We start from the raw sequence: 22,316 nt of genomic DNA, 5'->3' as shown, positions 1-22,316 counted from the left end.
ACACACAGGCTGGAATCCCATGAGAATGGACTGAAGCTCTCTGTCGACAGGCAGCAGTCAGGAAAGAAGATCTAGAAGAAAGGGAGCAATTACCGAGCCGGAAGCTGTGTGGAGCCCTGGCTTTAAAGAAATCTTAAATCTTCTTTTAAAGGCTTTCACTCAGATTAAGTTAGGCCCACCCCACTTTCTCTTTATTAAAGTCTAGTGATTAAGGGACCTTAACCACATCTGTAAAATCCCTTCACAGCAGCACCTGGCTTAGGGTTTTCATTAAATACAAGAAATATGCATATGCTACAAAATGACCACTGTCTTCCTAATCCCATGAGAGGATATCCTTTAAAACCTACCCTACACATATACATATGCAATAGAGAAGTCTGAGGACTGTAGTTCACTGAAGCCAAATTACCATCAAAAAGCCATAACACTGAACATATGATATGTAGGACATAGATGACACAATTGCTGCTCTTAAAGAAAGAATAAAGGCTTATGTAAATAAAATAATTTTCTATCTCCCCCAATGCCTGGCTCTGTGCTATATACATAACAGATACATAATAATTACTTAAAGAAATAATTGGTGGTCTCAGCTAATTTCTACCCAATTTAACTATGACTGATTTGAGCACTGAACATGAAGTACTGTTTAATGAGTACACTGATTGGTCTGCATAAGATGATATCATAGGAAGCAAGATTTGAGTTAATGGCAATATTGTTTTTCTCAGTTCTTTTTCTATTAAATACATACTAAATGGGTCTTTCTGAAAACAAAAATGCTCTTATTGTGTTTAATGTATTATATTTAATGGAAAAAGGGTATTTCAAACTCATAGAACAAGCAATCATTAAGAATTATCAAAATACGTGAAGAAATAGCAATAACTCATCCTTTGAGGTCAATGATATAATTTACTCATTCATTCAATAAACATTTATCAAGTGTGTTTTGTATGTTATCACATGTGATGGAGATACAGCCAAGGACAAAACAAAATTCCTGCAAATATAGAGGATATGTTTTGCATAATGTGACAGAAAATAAATATGTGAATAGTTTAATATACAAAAGCATCAATTTATCCAGGCAGATTCAATAACTTCGGACCTGAAATTTTTCATGGCTCTCATTAAAAAAAAAAAAAATACACAAAATCAATGAATACAAAATCAAATACATATTGCTTGTGCACACTATCAATGGTGACCTGGGTTAGAAATTTCAAATATTTCATATAGCATACCATGGAGGGTGCTTCTTAACATTAACAGGGCAAAGAAAAGTGTCCACAGACTTGCCCTAAAATAATTCCCCAATTTTCCATAATAGTGAGAGTATATGTGTTTAGTAGAAATCTACGCCTTTCAAAGTTAATATACATTATAAGTACACAAAATTCCCTATCATCTTTAAAATGGAACTTTCTTATGATTTAATATTAATAACAGAAAAAAAGGAGGTATTTTAAATTTCACGATAAAGAGTTAGAACTGTACATGGAACAAGAGATTGGTTTCAAGTAGGAAAAGGAGCACATCAAGGTTGTATATTGTCACCCTGATTATTTAACTTATATGAGAGTACATCATAAGAATTCTGGGATGGATGAAGCACAAGCTGGAATCAAAATTGCTGGGAGAAATATCAATAACCTCAGATATGCAGGTGACACCACCCTTATGGCAGAAAGTGAAGAAGAACTAAAGAGCCTCTTGATGAAAGTGAAAGATGATGTGGAAAAGTTGGCTTAAAACTCAACATTCAGAAAACAAAGATCATGGCATCTGGTCCCATCACTTCATGGCAAATAGACAGGGAAACAGTGGAAACAGTGGCTGACTTTATTTTTCTGGGTTCCAAAATCACTGCAGATGGTGACCACAGCCAGGAAATTAAAAGACACTTACTCCTTGGAAGGAAAGTTATGACCAACCTAGACAGCATATTAAAAAGCAGAGACATTACTTTGTCAACAAGTCAAGGCTATGGTTTTTACAGTGGTCATGTATGGATGTGAGAGTTGGACTACAAAGAAAGCTGAATGCTGAAGAATTGATGCTTTTGAACTGTAGCGTTGGAGAAGACTCTTGGGAGTCCCTTGGACTACAAGGAGATGCAACCAGTCCATCCTAAAGGAGATCAGTCCTGGGTGTTCATTGGAAGGACTGATATTGAAGCTGAAACTCCAGTACTTTGGCCACCTGATGTGAAGAGCTGACTCATTGGAAAAGACCCTGATGGTGGGAAAGATTGAGGGCAGGAGAAGAAGGGGACAACAGAGGATGAGATGGTTGGATGGCATCACCAACTCAATGGACATGGGTTTGGGTGGACTCGGAGTTGGTGATGGATAGGGAGGCCTGGCGTGCTGCAGTTCAAGGGGTCGCAAAGAGTCAGACATGATTGAGCAACTGAACTGAACTGAACTCTGCATATATGTTAAATAAGCAGGGTGAAATATACAGCCTTGATGTACTCCTTTCCGATTTGGAACCAGTCTGTTGTTCCATGTCCAGTTCTAACTGTTGCTTCTTGACCTGCAAACAGATTTCTCAGGAGGCAGGTTAGGTGATCTGGTATTCCCATCTCTTGAAGAATTTTCCACAATTTATTGTGATCCATACAGTCAAAGGCTTTGGCAGGGTCAATAAACAAAAGTAGATGTTTTTCTGGAATGTTCCTGCTTTTTCAATGATCCATCGGATGTTGGCAATTTGATCTCTGCTTCCTCTGCCTTTTCTAAATCCAGCTTGAATATCTGAAAGTTCACGGTTCACATACTGCTGAAGCCTGGCTTGAAGGATTTTGAGCTTTACTTTGCTAGCATGTGAGAGGAGTGCATTTGTGTGGTAGTTTGAGCATTCTTTGGCATTGCCTTTCTTTGGGATTGGAATGAAAACTGACCTTTTCTAATCCTGTGGCTACTGCTGAGTTTTCCAAATTTCCTGGCATATATGGCACTTTCACAGCATAACCTTTTAGGATTTAAAATAGTTCAACTGGAATTCCATCACTTCCACTAGCTTTATTCATAGTGATGCTTCCTAAAGTCCACTTGACTTTACATTCCAGGATGTCTGGCTCTAGGTGAGTGATCACACCATCAGGATTAACTGGGCTGTGAGGATCTTTTTTGTATAGTTCTTCTGTGTATTTTTGCCACCTTTTTCTTAATATCTTCTGTCCTTTAGTGCTCATCTTTGCATCAAAAGTTCCCCTGGTATCTCTAATTTTCTTGAAGAGATCTCTAGTCTTTCCCATTCTATTGTTTTCCTCTGTTTCTTTGCACTGATCGCTGAGGAAGTCTTTCTAATCTCTCCCTGCTATTCTTTGGAACTGTTCATTCACATGGGTATATCTTTCCTTTTCTCCTTTGCCTTTCATTTCTCTTCTTTTCTTGGCTATTTGTAAGGCCTTGTCAGACAACCATTTTGTCTTTTGCATTTATCTTTGGGATGGTCCTGATCACTGCCTCCTGTACAATGTCATGAACCTCTGTCCATAGTTCTTCAGGCACTCTATCACATGTAATCCCTTGAATCTATTTCTCACTTCCACTGTATAATTGTAAGGGATTTGATTCAGGTCATACCTGAATGGTCTTATGGTTTTCCCTAACTTTCTTCAATTTAAGTCTGAATTTGACAATAAGGAGTTTATGATCTGAGCCACAGTCAGCTCCCTGGCTTGCTTTTGCTTCCTATAAGAGCTTCTCTATCTTTGGCTGCAAAGAATATAATCAATCTGATTTCGGTATTGACCATCTGGTGATGTCCATGTGTAGAGTCTTCTCTTGTGTTGTTAGAAAACAGTATTTGATTTCCCTAGTGGCTCAGACATAAAGCATCTGCCTACAATGTGGGAGACCCGGGTACAACCCCTGGGTCGGGAGGTTCCTCTGGAGAAGGACATGGCACCCCACTCCAGAACTCTTGCCTGGAAAATCCCATGGATGGAGGTGCCTGGTAGGCTACAGTCCTTGGGGTTGCAAAGAGTCAGACACAACTGAGGGACTAAACTTTCACTTCACTTTCACACAATGAATAATACTTCTTAATTAGAATAAAGCAAAACTTCATACTATTATAAACAAAAATATTACATACTCATCTTACTTACTTAGAATGAGAAAAAAAATGTAAATCTTACAAAGCTGACAGTCAAAAAATCACAAAATTCAGCAAATGCCATAATTTTTTTGTTAACATCCTGATACATTTTATAATTCATTCTTTACTATATTTTTTGATTATATACTCTAACAACTATGAAAATTATCTTGTATTATTTGGTAATATTTTCTATATGAAAAAAGTTCCAATTCAGGTTTTCCTCTGACATGGTTTGTCAAAATTTATGGATTTCTTTTTCATGATTATTGGTGATTTAGAAATGTATCTTTCAACTTCACAACTCATTACAGGTAATGTCATGTAAATTTTTGTAGTACACTGCAAATTTTTGTGCTATAACACAGATAACAAAATAATACTATTTTACATAACTCCCATCAAAAAAGAAGACAGACTTTTCATTATGTAACTGTTATATGCTGTATTATCAAGTATATTCCTGATAAGACAGCATTTCTATTTCAATTAGGCATCAACAGGAATTCCATCCTCCATTTATAATTGTATAGTTCAGTTCAGTTCAGTTCATTTCAGTTGCTCAGTCACATCCAACTCTTTGCAACCCCATGGAGTGCAGCACATGAGGCCTCCCTGTACATAAACAACTCCCAGAGTTTACTCAAACTCATGTCCATTGAGTTAGTGATGCCATCCAACCATCTCATCCTCTGTCTTCCCCTTCTCCTCCTACCTTCAATCTTTTTCAGCATCAGGGTCTTTTCAAATAAGTCAGTTCTTCACATCAGGTGGCCAGGGTATTGGAGTTTCAGCTTCAGCATCAGTCCTTCCAATGAATATTCAGAACTGATTTCCTTTAGGATTGACTGGTTGGATCTCCTTGCAATCCAAGGGACTCTCAAGAGTCTTCTCCAATACCACAGTTCAAAAGCATCAATTCTTCGGCTTCTTCTTTACAATTGTATAATCTGATGATTAAAATAGTTTTCCATAGATTAGGTCCTGGTGCTTAATAATTCAAACATTTTTTCTTATCCACAACCCTCATAATTCCTGTTTCAAGCCCCAGAGGGACATACTCAAATTAACCCTGCTCCTCCATTCCATAAACATCAACTGTATCCCTACCTCACTTCCTATTAACAAGATCCCAACAATGCCTGTAGCCACTCTAATGCCATTTGCCAGAGAGGAAAATGCAATATATGAGTATGGCTTTAAAAAAATAAACTTACTTTCATAATTTTTACAAAAACATAAGGCTAAATGAGAAGTCCAGGCTCCTCTGTGGCTCAGCAGTAAAGAATGCGCCTGCAATGCAGGAGACATAAGAGATGCAGGTTTGATACCTGGGTTGCAAAGATCCCCTGGAGGAGTGCATGACAACCCACTCCAGCATTCTTGCCTGGAGAATCCCATGGACAGAGGATCCTGGTTGGCTACAGTCCATGGGGTTGCAAAGAGTCAGATAGGCCTGAAGCAACTTAGCAAGCAAACAAATGAGGGGCCCAGAGTAATGAGGGCTAAGATTAGAAGGACAATTTAGCAGAGAATTTACACAGGTTTTTTGTTTGTGTTGTTGATTTATGCTACCATATCCCCAGTTTGTTTCCTAATTGCGATGGTTTTGTTGATCTTCATCTACGATAGTATCACTAACAGTGTAGAGCTGGTTCTTGCACTGCTACAGACTTTACATACTGTGGGACGTGAACTGGGTCAAATCAGTCTCAAATTCAAGACCTTCATCTCATTTGTACCTCTAAGTAGAATAATATATTTGAAATAGTAAGTCATTTTTTTCTACTCTTTTAATCCCCCAATCCATCTTCTCCTAAAATGACTGAGTAGAACTGCTGTGTTGTATAAGCATTATGGCTGCTGCTGCTGCTGCTAAATCGCTTCTGTCGTGTCCGACTCTGTGCGACCCCATAGACGGCAGCCCACCAGGCCCCGCTGTCCCTGGGATTCTCCAGGCAAGAACACTGGAGTGGGTTGCCATTTCCTTCTCCAATTGATGAAAGCAAAAAGTGAAGTCACTCAGTCTTGTCCGACTCTTAGCGACCCCATGGACTGCAGCCTACCAGGCTCCTCCGTCCATGGGATTTTCCAGGCAAGAGCACTGGAGTGGGTTGCCATTGCAGGATTAAGCAAAAAAAAAAAAAAGTCTCTCCCCAGCTTTGCTTTCCAAAAGCCTAAGATCCTCATGGGAGTTGGTGAATTAAGAAGACTATGAAGAAGAGGTGAAGAATACACAGAAGAACTGTACAAAAAATATTTTCATGACCCAGATAATCATGATAGTGTGATCATTCACCTAGAGCCAGAAGTCAAGTGGGTCTTAGGAAGCATCACTACAAACAAAGCTAGTGGAGGTGAGGAAATTCCAGTTGAACTATTTCAAATCCTAAAACATGATGCTGTGAAAGTGCTGCCCTTAATATGCCAGCAAATTTGGAAACCTCAGCAGTGGCCACAGGACAGGAAAAGGTCAGTTTTCATTCCAATCCCAAAGAAAGACAATGCCAAAGAATGCTCAAACTACTGCACAGTTGCTGTCATCTCACATGCTAGTAAAGTAACGCTCAAAATCCTCCAAGCCAGGCTTCAACAGTACGTGAACCATGAAGTTCCACATGTTCAAGCTGGTTTTAGAAAAGGCAGAGAACCAGAGATCAAATTGCCAACATCCACTGGATCATCGAAAAAGCAAGAGAGTTCCAGAAAAACATCTATTTCTGCTTTATTGACTTTGCCAAAGCCTTTGACTGTATGGATCACAACAAACTGTTGAAAATTCTGAAAGAGATGGGAAAACCAGACCACCTGACCTGCCTCCTGAGAAATCTGTGTGCAGGTCAAGAAGCAACAGTTAGAACTGGACATAGAAAAACAGACTGGTTCCAAATCAGGAAAGGGGTACATCAAGGCTGTATATTGTCACCCTGATTATTTAATTTATATACAGAGTACATCATGCGAAATGCCAGGCTGGATGAGGCAGAAGCTGGAATCAAGATTGCTGGGAGAAATAGCAATAACCTCAGATATGCAGATGACACCACCCTTATGGCAGAAAGCAAAGAAGAGCTAAAGAACCTCTTAATGAAAGTGAAAGAGGAGAGTGAAAAAGTTGGCTTAAAATTCAACATTCAGAAAACTAAGATCACAGCATCTGGTCCCATCACTTCATTCCTAATAGATGGGGAAAGAATGGAAACAGTGAGAGACTTTATTTTCTTGGGCTCCAAAAGCACTGCAGATGGTGAAAGCAGCCATGAAATTAAAAGAGGCTTGCTCCTTGGAAGAAAAGTTGTGACCAATCTAAACAGCATATTATAAAGCAGAGACATTACTTTGACAACAAAGGTCCATCTAGTCAAAGTTATGGTTTTTCCATTTGTCATGTATGGATGTGAACGCTGAAGTATAAAGAAAGCTGAGCACTGAAGAACTGATGCTTTTGAACTGTGGTGTTGGAGAAAACTCTTGACAGTCCCTTGGACTGCAAGGAGATCCAATGAGTTAATCCTAAAGAAAATCAGTCCTGAATATTCATTGGAAGGACTGATGCTGAGGCTGAAACTCCAATACTTTGGCCACCTGATGCAAAGAGCTGATTCATTTGAAAAGACCCTGATGCTGGGAAAGATTGAAAGTGGGAGGAGAAGGAGATGACAGAGAATGAGATGGTTGGATAACATCACTGACTCAATGGACATGAGTTTGAGTAAACTCTGGGAGTTGGTGATGGACAGGGAGCCCTGGTGTGTTGCAGTCCATGGGGTTGCAAAGATTTGGACGTGACTGAACTGAACTAAACTCCTAATTTCAAAAATCAGAAAAACAATAATATGAGAATTCAGATTCTGGTCCCTAGACAGAAAAAGATTCCTCCATTAAAGAAAAAAAAAAGAGAGAGAGAGTGAGCTGAAAGAGATGTGATGAGAATATAGGGATTGGAGAAGGAAGCTTAAGGGTAAGGAAGGGTGACATGAGCCCTGATTTCTGGGCCCTGTGTCCTGTTCAAGACAAATCTCTGGACTCAAAATCCCAGAGAGAAGAAGATGCATAGTGAATCTGGGAAGAATGTGTCAGCATGATGGTGAGTTCAGTACCTTAACACAGCATGGCATCCCACACTTGTACACGGACCACCGAAGGGGCCAACCAGACAGGAAAGAGAGACGTGTCAGACACGACTATGTGGACTAAGGACTAGGTGGGAAAATGGACATCGATGCAGATATTTGTGAGGACAAGTGACATGAAGGGTTTACTCTCCTCAGATGGAGTAAAGGGGATGATTTTTTATTCTTCCAGTTTTACTGAGATACAACAGACATACAATGCTATACAACTTTAAGGTAAACAGCATAATGATTTTTTTTTTCAGCATAATGATTTGACTGACATACATCATGAAATGATTATCACAAAAAGTTTAGTGAACATCCATTACCTCATATAGATACAAAATAAAAGAAAAAGGAAAAAAATGTCCTTGTGATGAGAACTCTTAGGGTTACTCTCTTAACTTTCATATACGAGAAGGCAATGGCAACCCACTTCAGTACTTTTGCCTGGAAAAATCCCATGGACAGAGGAGCCTGGTGGGCTGCAGTCCATGGGGTCGAGAAGAGTCAGACATGACTGAGCGACTTCACTTTCAGTTTTCACTTTCATGCATTGGAGAAGGAAATGGCAACCACTCCAGTGTTCTTGCCTGGAGAATCCCAGGAACAGGGAAGCCTGGTGGGCTGCCGTCTATGGGGTCGCACAGAGTCGGACACGACTGAAGTGACTTAGCAGCAGCACGATATATAGCAGTGCTAATTATCTTAACCATGTGGTACATTACAGCCCTAGTACCTATTTGACTTACAACTGGAAGTCTGTACCTTTTGATCACTTTATCCAATTACCTCTCCCCCGACCCGCTCCTTCTGGGCTATGAGTTTGTTTCTTTAGATTTTTTTTTTCATATAATTGACCTACAAACATAATGTTAATTCTTGGTGTGCAACATATTGAGTGGATATTTCTATGGATTATAAAATGATCACCACAATAAGTCATCTGTCATCATACAAAGATATTGCATTACTATTGACTATACTATCCAGGCTGTACATTTGATCCCCAGGACTCATTTATTTTGTAACTGGAAGTCTGTACCTCTTAATCTCCCACACCTATTTCTCTAATTTCTTCCACCCTGCCAGACTGGCAGACTACAAATAGATATCAAATCAGGATATAAAATATATAAGAGTTATAAATAGAATTATAAAAGAATTATAGATATAATTAAGAATTAAAATAACAAAAACAAAAAATTATACATGTGTACACACACACACAAAATAGATTTTGCCTACCTGAACTGAACCCTGAAGATCAAGCATATCTTCTACACCTGGTTATCAGGGGCCACGCCATTCCATTATAAGCATTCAAAAATGGCTTTTCCTAAGAAAAATCAAAGATTTTATAAGTGGGGGGAAAAAAAAAAAATCTCAAAATTCTCAAGGGAATTCTAGGAAACAGTAATTCAGACAAGTTTCTTTCATGAATAAAGACATCAATATTAATGCATTCTAGATCTAAGTATTTCACACTCTAAGTGGAAAAAAAGGTGTGTTTAATTATAAATCTATTACTATAAAAGTTACATCATTACAACGTCTTGGCTTAAAATCGTCATTAATGAGCTCTTTTTTAATTACAAACATAATGAGAACCTTGATATTAATCTTAAATATATTGGTTATATTCTAGATGAAATGACTTTTTATGAGGCTCATATTATTCTTAGTCCTTAGACTTGCATAAATTTCATAGAACATTAGAACATCAATTTTAAATTGGCAAATATGCTAGGTCACTAGCTGTATGTGTCTAATTTGGCTGATAATCAAAGGCATATATAGTTCATTTTTTACAGAATTGCATTCAATTAGCTGAAATTACAATTTCAAGCTAGATGAATGCACCAGCCATACTCTTATTACCCTCTAATAAATGGTCTCCACACAGCCTCACTTAGAGGAGAGAGATGCTGAGAGGAATTCATACATATAGAAAATAAATTCAGTCAAGAGATCTATTTCACCTGTGCCTTCCTGCTAAGTCGCTTCAGCCAGGTCTAACTTTTTGCGACCTTATGGACTGCAGCCTGCCAAGTTCCTCTGTCCATTGGTTCTTCAGGCAAGAATACTGGTGAGGGTTGCCATGCCCTCCTCTAGGGAATCTTCCCAACCCAAGGATCAAACCCCTTTCTCCTGCGGCTCCTGCATTGGCAGGTGGGTTCTTTAACAACAGAGCATCTGGTAAGCCCATATTTCACCTTGGGCTTCATTAAAGGTCCTCTCAAAAAGTTACCAGGAGGGACTTTCCTGGTGGTCCACTGATTGACTCCGGCTCCCAAAGCAGCAAGCACAATTGAATCCCTGGTTAGGAAAGAGCCCACACGCCACATAATACGGCCAAAAAGAAGTTGCCTGGAGACTTGACAGAAGCTGGACAGACCCCTGGTTCGGTGTAGCACAAACACAAGGGCACCCAGTTCCCTGAAGCCAGGAGGACTGCGCAGGGCATTGACAAGCTGCTTGGCCAAGTTTACAACATGAAAAGAACCTGAAGAAGCAGCTGCATACGTGCAAGAAACTTGCAAGAAGCCTCAAGCACAGGAAGACCAGGTGTCATGTGGCTATATGGTTTCACATGGACTATGAGGTCTCACATGGACTATAAAGGTGGTAAGCCTGAATCTATGCTCACTGCGCTGGCAAATGCGCAGAGAGCAAGCACAGCACCTAGTCAATGACCAGCAGTGAACGCGTGGGGGCCACTCCTCCCCAAATGTGGGTACACGCCCCACCCAGCCAGCAGGGTACCGCACTTGCACCCTCAGAGCAGAGTCTTAAAGGGGGATGTCTCTCCCACTACCCTGGTCTACCCTCCATCTTTGCGCCTTCTGGCAGAATTGTAATTTAAAATAACATTACCATTTAAAATGGTAATTTAAAAATACACTCACACTTTTGTGGTAACTAGTCCCAATTGGCAGTATCAAATTTCTATATGGCCAACATTTTAAAACATAAGTACCTAAGGTGTTAATGTTTATGGTGCGTGCTGTTCAGTTGCTTGAGTCGTGTCTGATTCTTTGCAATCCCATGGACGGTCACCTGCCAGGCTTTTCTCTGTCTATGGGATTATCCAGACAAGGATACTGGAGGGAATTGTCACGCCTCCTGAGGGGAATTGTTCATGGTTCAGTTCAGTTCAGTTCAGTGGCTCAGTTGTGTCGACTCTGTGACACCATGGACTCCAGCAGGGCCAGGCTTACCTGTCCATCACCAACTCCTAGAGCTTGCTCAAATTTATGTCCATCGTGTTGGTGCTGCCATTCAACCATGTCATCCTCTGTCCTCCCCATCTCCTCCTGCATTCAATCTTTACCTGCCTCAGGGTCTTTTCCAATGAGTCAGCTCTTCCCATCAGGCGGCCAAAGTATTGGAGTTTCAGCTTCAACATCAGTCCTTCCAATGAATATTCAGGACTGATTTCCTTTAGGATAGACTGGTTGGATCTTGTTGCAGTCCAAGGGACTCTCAAGAGTCTTCTCCAACACCACAGTTCAAAAGCATCAATTTTTCTATGCTCAGCTTTCTTTATGGTCCAACTGTCACATCCATACATGACTACTGGAAAAACCATAGCTTGATTAGACGGACCTTTGTCAGCAATGTCTCTGCTTTTCAATATGCTGTCTAGGTTGGTCATAGTTTTTCTTCCAAGGAGCGAGCCTCTTTTAATTTCATGGCTGCAATCACCATCTGCAGTGATTTTGGAGCCTGAGAAAATAAAGTCTGTCACTGTTTCCAATGTTTCCTCATCTATATGCCATGGAGTGATGGGACTGGATGTCATGATCTTCATTTTTTGAATGTAGAGCTTTAAGCCAACTTTTTCACTCTCCTCTTTCACTTTTAGCAAAAGGCTCTTTAGCTCCTCTTCAATTTCTGCCATAAGGGTGGTGTCATCTGCATATCTGAGGTTACTAATATTTCTCCTAGCAATCTTGATTCCAGCCTGTGCTTCCTCCAGCCCAGCATTTCTCATGATGTACTCTACATATAAGTTAAATAAGCAGGGTGATAATGTACAGCCTTGGTGTACTCCTTTCTCAATTTGGAACCAGTCTGTTGTTCCATGTCCCATTGTAAGTGTTGCTTCTTGACCTGCATACAGGTTTATCAGGAGATAGGGATGTTGGTCTGGTATTCACATCTCTTGAAGAATTTTTCACAGGTTGTTGTGATCCACACAGTCAAAGGCTTTAGCGTAGTCAATTAAACATAAGTAGATGTTTTTCTGGAATTCTTTTGCTTTTTTGATGATCCAATAGATGTTGACAATTTGATCCCTGGTTCCTCTGCCTTTTCTAAAACCAGTTTGAATATCTGGAAGTTCACAGTTCACATACTTCCAGAAAAAGCCTGGCTTGGTGAATTTTGAGCATTACTTTACTAGCGTGTGAGATGAGTGCAATTGTGCAATAGTTTGAGCATTCTTTGGCATTGCCTTTCTTTGGAATTGGAGTGAAAACCGACCTTTTCCATCCTGTGGTCACTGCTTAGTTTTCCAGATTTGCTGGCATATTGAGTGCAACACTTTCATAGCATCATCTTTTAGGATTTGAAATAGCTCAGCTGAAATTCCATCACCCCCACTAGCTTTTATTGTAATGAGGCCCACTTGACTTCAGATTCCAGGATGTCTGGCTGTAGGTGAGATCATACCATCGTGGTTATCTGGATCATGAAGTTCTTTTTTGTGTAGTTCTGTATATTCTTGCCACCTCTTCTTAACATCTTCTGCTTCTGTTAGGTCCATACCATTTCTGTCCTTTATTGTGCTCATCTTTGCGTGAAATGTTCCCTTGGTATCCCTAGTTTTCTTGAAGAGATCCCTAGTCTTTCCCTTCTGTTGTTTTCCTCTATTTCTTTCCATTGGTCACTGAGTAAGACTTTCTTATCTTTCCTTGCTATTCTTTGGAACTCCACATGGTATATCCAACTAAATTTGTTACATTTAAATTTGAACAACAAAGGATATGGTAACAACAACAACAAAAAAGTCACCAGTTTGGGAAAGTTCCCAATTTCAGTTTGAGTCACCTAAAACTCTAAAGTCATTTTAAATACAGCTGGAGGATTAGAATTGGTAATGCGAAAGAATGCTTACCAAGTAAAATTTTCATGGGCCTTTTCTTCTTTATTCTCCTGTAGCCACCTGGAGTACTTCAGAGCTTCCTCTTTTTTGAATTATGACAGAGAAATGTTCACTTGCCGGCAGCTGACCACGCAGATAGATGCTTGGAGAAGGATCTGGGCCATTTGCCCCTAGCAAATAAGGTTTTGTAAGAATCCAAATTTGAGTCAGGACTGGGAGAGGGAGTAAGGATGCAGTAGTGGGCTTGAGGATTGGGGTTGAAGATGTATGCAAGCTGTAAATCTCATTATCATTTTCAGGGTGATAAAGGACAAAAAGACAATGTGAATTACATCTCTAAATTCCCCCAGGGAGTCAAGTGTGACAATTCTGCAAATTTTCCATTATGTAAAATTTCATTTTAACATATAAAAACAAGAAAATATGCAAAACAATATACTTATTTCCTTTTAACACAACACTGATTAAAATAAACTACCTGGTAGGCTATAATCCAAAAAGGGCACAAAGCAACCGACTAGTCACACATATATAACACTCAGTCATTCAACAAACAAATATCTGAAAACTGGATACAATGATAAACAGGAAACATACTGTTTCTAATTTTCATGATATTTATAGTCCAGTAATACGTGTGTCTGTGTTTGGGGGGTAGAGTAGGGCTTAATCAATTTCCTCATTCATTGAACTAATACTTATCAAACAATAACAATACACTAGACCTATTTTTGTTGTTATTGCTGTTCAGTTGATAAGTCACATCTGACTCTTTGCAACCTCGTGAACTGCAGCATGCCAAGCTCCCTGTCTTTCACTATCTTTCAGAGTTTGTTCAAATTCACATCCTCTGAGTCAGTGATGCTAGCCAACCATCTCATCCTCTGACACCTCCTTCTCCTCCTGCCCTCAATCTTTCCCAACATCAAGGTCTTTTCTAGGCAATACAGCTCTTCACTTCAGGTGGCCAAAATATTGGAGTTTCAGCTTCAGCATCAGTCCTTCCAATGAATTTTCAGGGTGGATTTCCTTTAAGATGGACTGGTTTGATCTCCTTGTAGTCCAAGGGACTTGTAAGAGTCTTCTCCAGCACAACAATTTGAAAGCATTGATTCTTTGGTGCTCAGCCTTCTCTATGGTCCAACTCTCACATCTGTACATGACTACTGGAAAAGTCATAACTTTTACTATACAGATCTTTATCAGCAAAGTGAAAAGGCTTCTTTTACATGCTAGCAATGAACACATCTCCTTTTCTTGGGATGACTCACATTCTAATGAGATAAACAATAAATAAGCAAATAACATTTACGGTATTTGTAATTCCTATTAGGAAAATAAAAACCAAGAGAATGATAAGACTGTGTGATTTCTGCATGAGCTCATACTATTTAAGATTTTACGATTTGGTGGTTTAGGGCAGGTCCTTTTTGGAAGTGATGTTTCAGCAGAAATCTTAATACAATTAGGAAATGAGTCATTGGAATATATAAGGAAGAAACATTTGGAGCAGAGACCATGAGTTGGAAATACACATACATGTTTAATATTATGAATTACAAATTTATTGAGTATGCAACTTATTGAACTCTAACTATATGCCAGGAAACAAAGATGCAATATAAGTAAACTAAAAATAAATGAAGTCCTAACTCTCAAGAGGTATGTTATCCCTCAAGGATTACAACAGAAACAGATAATAATGTAAAGCTCTGTCACCCTAATCAACTCCAGGTAGTTGGGAAAATTGTCTTAAAAATATCTGATAAAGTGAATATGTGGAATTAATACCATTAAGCCGAACAAGAAACTGGAATCTGCAAAGTTAAACCAGCTCTAAAGAAAGATATGAACATTAGGAACAAGAGTATTAAAATGTCATAGGTAGGAGGATGGGTTTAATTCAGTTCAGTTCAGTCACTCAGTTGTGTCCAACTGTGTGACCCCATGAACCAGAACATGCCAAGCCTCCCTGTCCATCATCAACTCCCAAAGATTACCCATCTAATGTCCACTGAGTCGGTGATGCCATCCAACCATCTGATCCTCTATCGTCCCCTTGTCCTGTCCTCAATCTTTCCCAGAATCAGGGTCTTTTCAAATGAGTCAGCTCTTCGCATCAGGTGGCCAAAGTATTCGAATTTCAGCTTCAACATCAGTCCTTCCAATGAACACCCAGGACTGATCTCCTTTAGGATGGACTGGTTGGATCTCCTTGCAGTCCAAGGGACTCTCAAGAGTCTTCTCCAACACCACAGTTCAAAAGAATCAATTCTTTGGCACTCAGCTTTCTTTATAGTCCAACTCTCACATCCGTACATGACCACTGGAAAAACCATAGCCTTGACTAGATGGACATTTGTTGGCAAAGTAGTAATGTCTCTGCTTTTTAATATGCTATCTAGATTGGTCATAACTTTCCTTCCAAGGAGTAAGCGTCTTTTAATTTCATGGCTGCAATCACCATCTGCAGTGATTTTGGAGCCCAGAAAAATAAAGTCTGACACTGTTTCCACTGTTTCCCCATCTATTTCCCATGAAGTGATGGGACCGGATGCCATGATCTTCATTTTCTGAATGTTGAGCTTTAAGCCAACTTTTTCACTCTCCACTTTCACTTTCATCAAGAGGCTCTTTAGTTCTTCACTTCCTGCCATAAGGGTGGTGTCATCTGATATCTGAGGTCACTGATATTTCTCCCAGAAATCTTGATTCCAACTTGTGCTTCTTCCAGCCCAGTGTTTCTCATGATGTACTCTACATATAAGTTAAATAAGCAGGGTGACAATATACAGCCTTGACGTACTCCTTTTCCTATTTGGAACCAGTCTGTTGTTCCATGTCCAGTTCTAACTGTTGCTTTCTGACCTGCATACAGGTTTCTCAGGAGGCAGTTCAGGTGGTCTGGTATTCCCCATCTCTTTCAGAATTTTCCACAGTTTATTGTGATCCACACAGTCCAAGGCTTTGGCATAGTCAGTAAAGCAGAAACAGATGTTTTTCTGCAACACTCGTGCTTTTTTGATGATCTAGCAGATGTTGACAATTTGATCTCTGGTTCCTCTACCTTTTCTAAAACCAGCTTGAACATCTGGAAGTTCATGGTTCACATATTGCTGAAGCCTGGCTTGGAGAATTTTGAGCATTACTTTACTAGTGTGTGAGATGAGGGCAATTGTGCAGTAGTTTGAATGTTCTTTGACATTGCCTTTCTTTGGGATTGGAATGAAAACTGACCTTTTCCAGTCCTGTGACCACTGCTGAGTATTCCAAATTTCCTGGCATATTGAGTGCAGCACTTTCACAGCATCATCTTTCAGAATTTGAAATAGCTCAACTGGAATTCCGTCACTTCCACTAGCTTTGTTCGTAGTGATGCTTCTTAAGGCCCACTTGACTTCACATCCAGGATGTCTGACTCTAGGTGAGTGTGAGTGATCACACTATCATGATTATCTGGGTCATGAAGATCTTTTTTGTACAGTTCTTCTGTGTATTCTTGCCACCTCTTCTTTCTTCTTAATATCTTCTCTTCTGTTAGGTCTATACCATTTCTGCCCTTTATGGAGCCCACCTTTGCATGAAATATTCTTTTGGTATCTCTAATTTTCTTGAAGAGATCTCTAGTCTTTCCCATTCTGTTGTTTTCCTCTATTTCTTTGCATTGATCGCTGAGGAAGGCTTTCTTATCTCTCCTTGCTATTCTTTGGAACTCTGTATTCAAACGGGTGTATCTTTCCTTTTCTCCTTTGCTTTTCACTTTCTTTTCACAGCTATTTGTAAGGCCTCCTCATACAGCCATTTTGCTTTTTTGCATTTCTTTTTCTTGGGGATGGTCTTGATTCCTGTCTCCTGTTCAATGTCACAGACCTCCATCCATAGTTCATCAGGCACTCTGTCTATCAAATCTAGTCCCTTAACTCTATTTCTCACTTCCACTGTATAATTGTAAGGGATTTGATTTAGGTCATACCTGAATGGTCTAGTGGTTTTCCCTATTTTCTTCAATTTAAGTCTGAATTTGGCAATAAGGAGTTCATGATCTGAGTCACAGTCAGCTCCCAGTCTTGTTTTTGCTGACTGTATAGAACTTCTCCATCTTTGCTGCAAAGAATATAATCAATCTGATTTTGGTGTCGACCATCTGATGATGTCTATGTGTAAAGTCTTCTCTTGTGTTTTTGGAAGAGGGTGTTTTCTATGACCAGTGTGTTCTCTTGGCAGATCTCTATCTCTATTAGCCCTGCTTCATTCTGTACTCCAAGGCCAAATTTGCCTGTTATGCCAGGTGTTTCTTGACTTCCTACTTTTGCTTTCCAGTCCCCTATAATGAAAAGGACATCTTTTTTGGGTGTTAGTACTAGAAGGTTTTGTAGGTCTTCATAGAACCTTTCAACTTCAACTTCTTCAGCATTACTGGTTGGGGCATAGACTTGGATTACCGTGATATTTAATGGTTTGCCTTGGAAACAAACAGAGAGTATTCTGTCGTTTTTGAGATTGCATCCGAGAACTGCATTTCAGACTCTTTTGTTGACTATAATGACTACTCCATTTCTTCTAAGGGATTCCTGCCCATGGTAATAGATATAATGGTCATCCGAGTTAAATTCACCCATTCCAGTCCATCTTAATTCACTAATCCTAGAATGTCGACATTCACTCTTGCCATCTCCTGTTTGACCAATTCCAATTTGCCTTGATTCATGGACATAACATTCCAGGTTCCTATGTAATATTGCTCTTTTCAGCATCCGACCTTGCTTCTATCACCAGTCATATCCACAACTGGGTGTTGTTTTGCTTTGGCTCCATCCCTTCATTCTTTCTGAAGTAATTTCTCCACTAATCTCCAGTAGCACATTGGGCACCTACCAACCTGGGGAGTTCATCTTTCAGTGTCCTATCTTTTTGCCTTTTCATACTGTTCATGGGGTTCTCAAGGCAAAAATACTGAAGTGGTTTCTTTCCCTTCTCCAGTGGACATGTGACCATTAGGAACAAGAGTATTAAAATGTCATCAGTAGGAAGATGGGTACAGGAGAAAACATAGATTTTTTTGAAAAGGCATGATGAGCAAAAAAAAAGTACTATTAGAAGCAAAGTTGGTTACAGTGGTGTCATGTAAATACTAGGCATCATTGATTTAAAAATTACACAAATTATTTATATGTCTCTATACATACCCTATCAATGACTGATGTCTTCAATGTGCAGTTAGTAGGACTGTTAAGACAATTAAGAACTTTTAAAATAATAGATTCCTAAGTTTTCCGTTATTAACAATCTAAATCATACAACTTTATGGGAAAAGTAAACCAATTCAGGCATTCCAAATAGTTTTATTAGAAATTCTTCTATTTCTGGTTTCACTAAGTAATCTTATCACCTTCTGAGAAAATAGAAGGGTTTTGAAGGTCATCATAAATAATCTATTCCCTTATCAAAAGGAATATTTTTGCCACATGCATGTACAAACATAAGTTCAGACTTGTCAAAAAGACGTGATATAATGGGGCTGAAATTGCTGAGGTTACTTGTCTCTTTTATTTCTAGAATATCTCAAAGAACTCAGCCAAACTTTTGTGCAGAGGCAACAGAAATAAGGAGAGTGGATTAAAAATTGATTTCAGATATTCTGTGAGAATTATTTCATTAGTTTTAAAAATTAAACTACCAATCACTTAAAACATTCTTAGATTTTTTTTTTCTTTGTTAGCTTGGTCAGATTAGAGTTCAACTGGGATTAAAAGTTAGTGTATTCTGAGTCATTTCTAAAGAAAAGTCAACACCTTTTAAGAACTGCAGCTACCAGAAGAGAGACAACCAGCCAGATAGGTTAAGAATTTAATTAAACTATAACAAAGCCAAGGGCAAGAATTGCATTCCATGCTTTCTGAACTTCAGAAATTTACACCAATCTACCCTTTTAAATTAATGCTGGTTTACTGTACCAATGCGTAAGAAATTCACCCACTCTCTAGGCACTTGTTTGTAAACTTAAGCCATGGCAGGACAGATCAAAATCAAATATTCAAGTGCCTGCTGTATGCCAAATCCTGGGTGAGATACTCCAGGGGCTTTCCACACTTTAAATGCTTTTAATAAAATAACCTCAAAAATGATTTTTGACAAACTCATTCTTCACCTGCTGTTCTAACTCAAGCTGCTCTCAGAAATAATATCCAAGAAAAGAGAGTACATCTGAAACACCATGACCCTAATCATCTACTCTCATACCTTGCAATTATGAGTAAATAGCCTGTTAGGGGCAAATCCAATTTTTCCTTTACTGCCAACAGCCCTCCAACCACACCTGGAACTTCTTTAGACACATTTTTATAGGGAGTCAAGTTCACAAAGTATGAATGACTATGAAAGATCTTGCTATTTTTAACTGATATTCCTGTGTATAAATGCACCTAACCTACTCTCACATATACACATGTGCTCATACCATTAATGTTATTCATTCAGAATATTTAATCATAGAATTTCCTCTCCACCTAAAATATTTTGTTAAACAAAGAAAAAAACCTATGTGATTGAACGATGGCAAGAAAACCCATGTCAGTCACACTGTGAGATGATCATATGCACAATATGAAATTAGGAGACTCCTGGGGATCTTTGCAAGATTTCACTGAAGAAGTACACAGCTTTTAGTGGATTCGTAACCATTAATCTTCTCTTTTATTTGAATAATTATATATCTATCAACTGAAAGTGAATTATAGAATGTCATTTGATCATAGTCAGTCATTGTGATGGAGTCAACCAAGAGGCCAGGTGTTCCTGCCATAAAACTAATCAGTCAAAAATTTTTGAGAACACTGAAGAATATGAATTCAACTGTTTCACTATGGAAGTGTACTTCCTATGCACATAAAGTAAATGCTTATAAGTCAAATATTACTTTTGCTTTAAATAATAAAATTGATGCTATATTTCTAAGAAAGTATAAATAAAACAGAACATATGTTAAATCTTTAAAATCTCTCATTTTTTTTTACATTGTCCTTTAAAACTTTTAATTCCTTTAAAGCAATTATTCTATTTCTGAGAGCTGACTCTAACAAAATAATTAGAATTCTACTTAAATTAGAACTTTTTGTGAGTATTATTTAGAAGAACAAAATTATATAAACAGCCTAAGTATCATTCATTAAAAGATGAATTTGTAAATTATGGCAAATTCATCTAACAGAGTATCATATCATTCATTCTTTAAATAATATGTTTTCAAATAATTTTTGATACCTTAGGAAATGTTCATGGTGTTAAAAAAACAAAAGTAAAATAAAAGTATATACATTATTTAACATTTTATATACATAAATGTACTGAAAAGAGGACTTGAAGAGAATAAATTAAAATGGCATCTGTGCAACTCTATGAATAGTAAGATTATATAATTTTCTTTTTATACTATTATGTACTGTACACATTTCCTGTGGTAAGCTTATAATACTTTTTATTCAGCATAACATTATTTCTTTTTTAAGAGGACAGGCAAAAGGAAACACTTGGAGGTAATGGATGTGTTTATGGCATAGGCTATGTTGACTGAAAAAAAAATGTACAACTTTAAAGGTGAAAGGACTTCCCTTGGAAGTCCAGTGATTAAGACTCCACACTTCCAATTCAGGTAGCATGGGTTCAATCCCTAGTCAGGGAACTAAGATCTCATATGCTGTGTGACAAAAGTAAAAAAAAAAAAAAAAAATAGTTGAGAGTTAATGTTTTATTCGGTGGACAAAACTGAGGACTTAAATCTGAAAAGTGACTTCACAGATAGCTCTGATGAACTGCTCCAAAGAGGCAAGGCAGGGAGCCCGGATATACAGGACTTTTTGCATTGAAGACTAGGTATTTGGAACATCAAAAAATTACTGTTAATAAAAGAAAACCAGATATCTTAAAGAATTTAGTGCTTTTCTATAAATGGAAGATGCAAGAGTTTGGGCTCACTGAATTCATTCCTTTGATATGTACCTCAGCTCCCTGGGGCCCTATCTTGTGCTTTTTCAGCCTGAGTTTCCTCAGGGTGCACCGTCAGGGGTGGAGGCGGGGTGCCTGCAGTGGCTGATGATGCAATGGCAGGCATTATGTTTCCATCCTGAGTTCCACCAGGGCTCCCCGCAGAATGGCTATAGGACCGATGGCTGCAAGATTCTTTGTTTGCTGTTATGACAGGCAGCATTTTTAGTTCACAGGTGTGATGATAATTTCACACCTGTTTTCTCCAAACTCATCAAATTGTTTACATCATTTCTGTATATCTTTTTGTATGTCAATCATATATACCTTGACAGAACATTCTTTTAAGAGATACTTTCATTGCTAATTTTGTTTAAATATTTCTAATACTCAAAATTTCATTAATGATAAGAACTAAATGTTTGCAAAAACATCTTGGAACACTTCACAATATTTCATCCGTCCAAAAAATGTTATGTGCTAGATGCTACAAATCAATGATTTTTTTTTTTAATAATTGCTGCTTTGTTTTTAAATTTAAGTACTTAGTACTTTAACAAGTTTTGTTTACTGTTATTTTTGTTTCATTATATTTTTCTTAGTTTTTTTCTTGTCTGAAAGTCTATTTTTTTCTTCCACTAAGTAATCAATAACCATGAATAGTTATTTGATTAATATATTTACTTAAGATGCAGTTGCCACTCAATTATGAAATAAATGTTCCACAGCAACATCTTCTAAAATGCTATCAGAAGTTTGCCCCATTATCAAATAAGTTTGGAAAACACTACTTAATATCTCCCACCACTTTCCAACTTAGAAAGTTAGAATTTAAACATGTGTATTTCTTGAGAAATGGCAACCCACTCCAGTATTCTTGCCTGGAGAATCCCATGGACAGAGGATCCTGGCAGGCTACAGTCCATGGGATTGCAAGAGTCGGACACATCTTAGCGACTAAAGAGAGAGAGACAGTTGTATAAGAACCTGTATGA

Source organism: Bos indicus x Bos taurus, chromosome 1 (genome assembly GCF_003369695.1).
Source record: "Bos indicus x Bos taurus breed Angus x Brahman F1 hybrid chromosome 1, Bos_hybrid_MaternalHap_v2.0, whole genome shotgun sequence".
Classification (NCBI taxonomy): Eukaryota; Metazoa; Chordata; class Mammalia; order Artiodactyla; family Bovidae; genus Bos; species Bos indicus x Bos taurus.
This window is presented reverse-complemented; position numbering follows the sequence as displayed.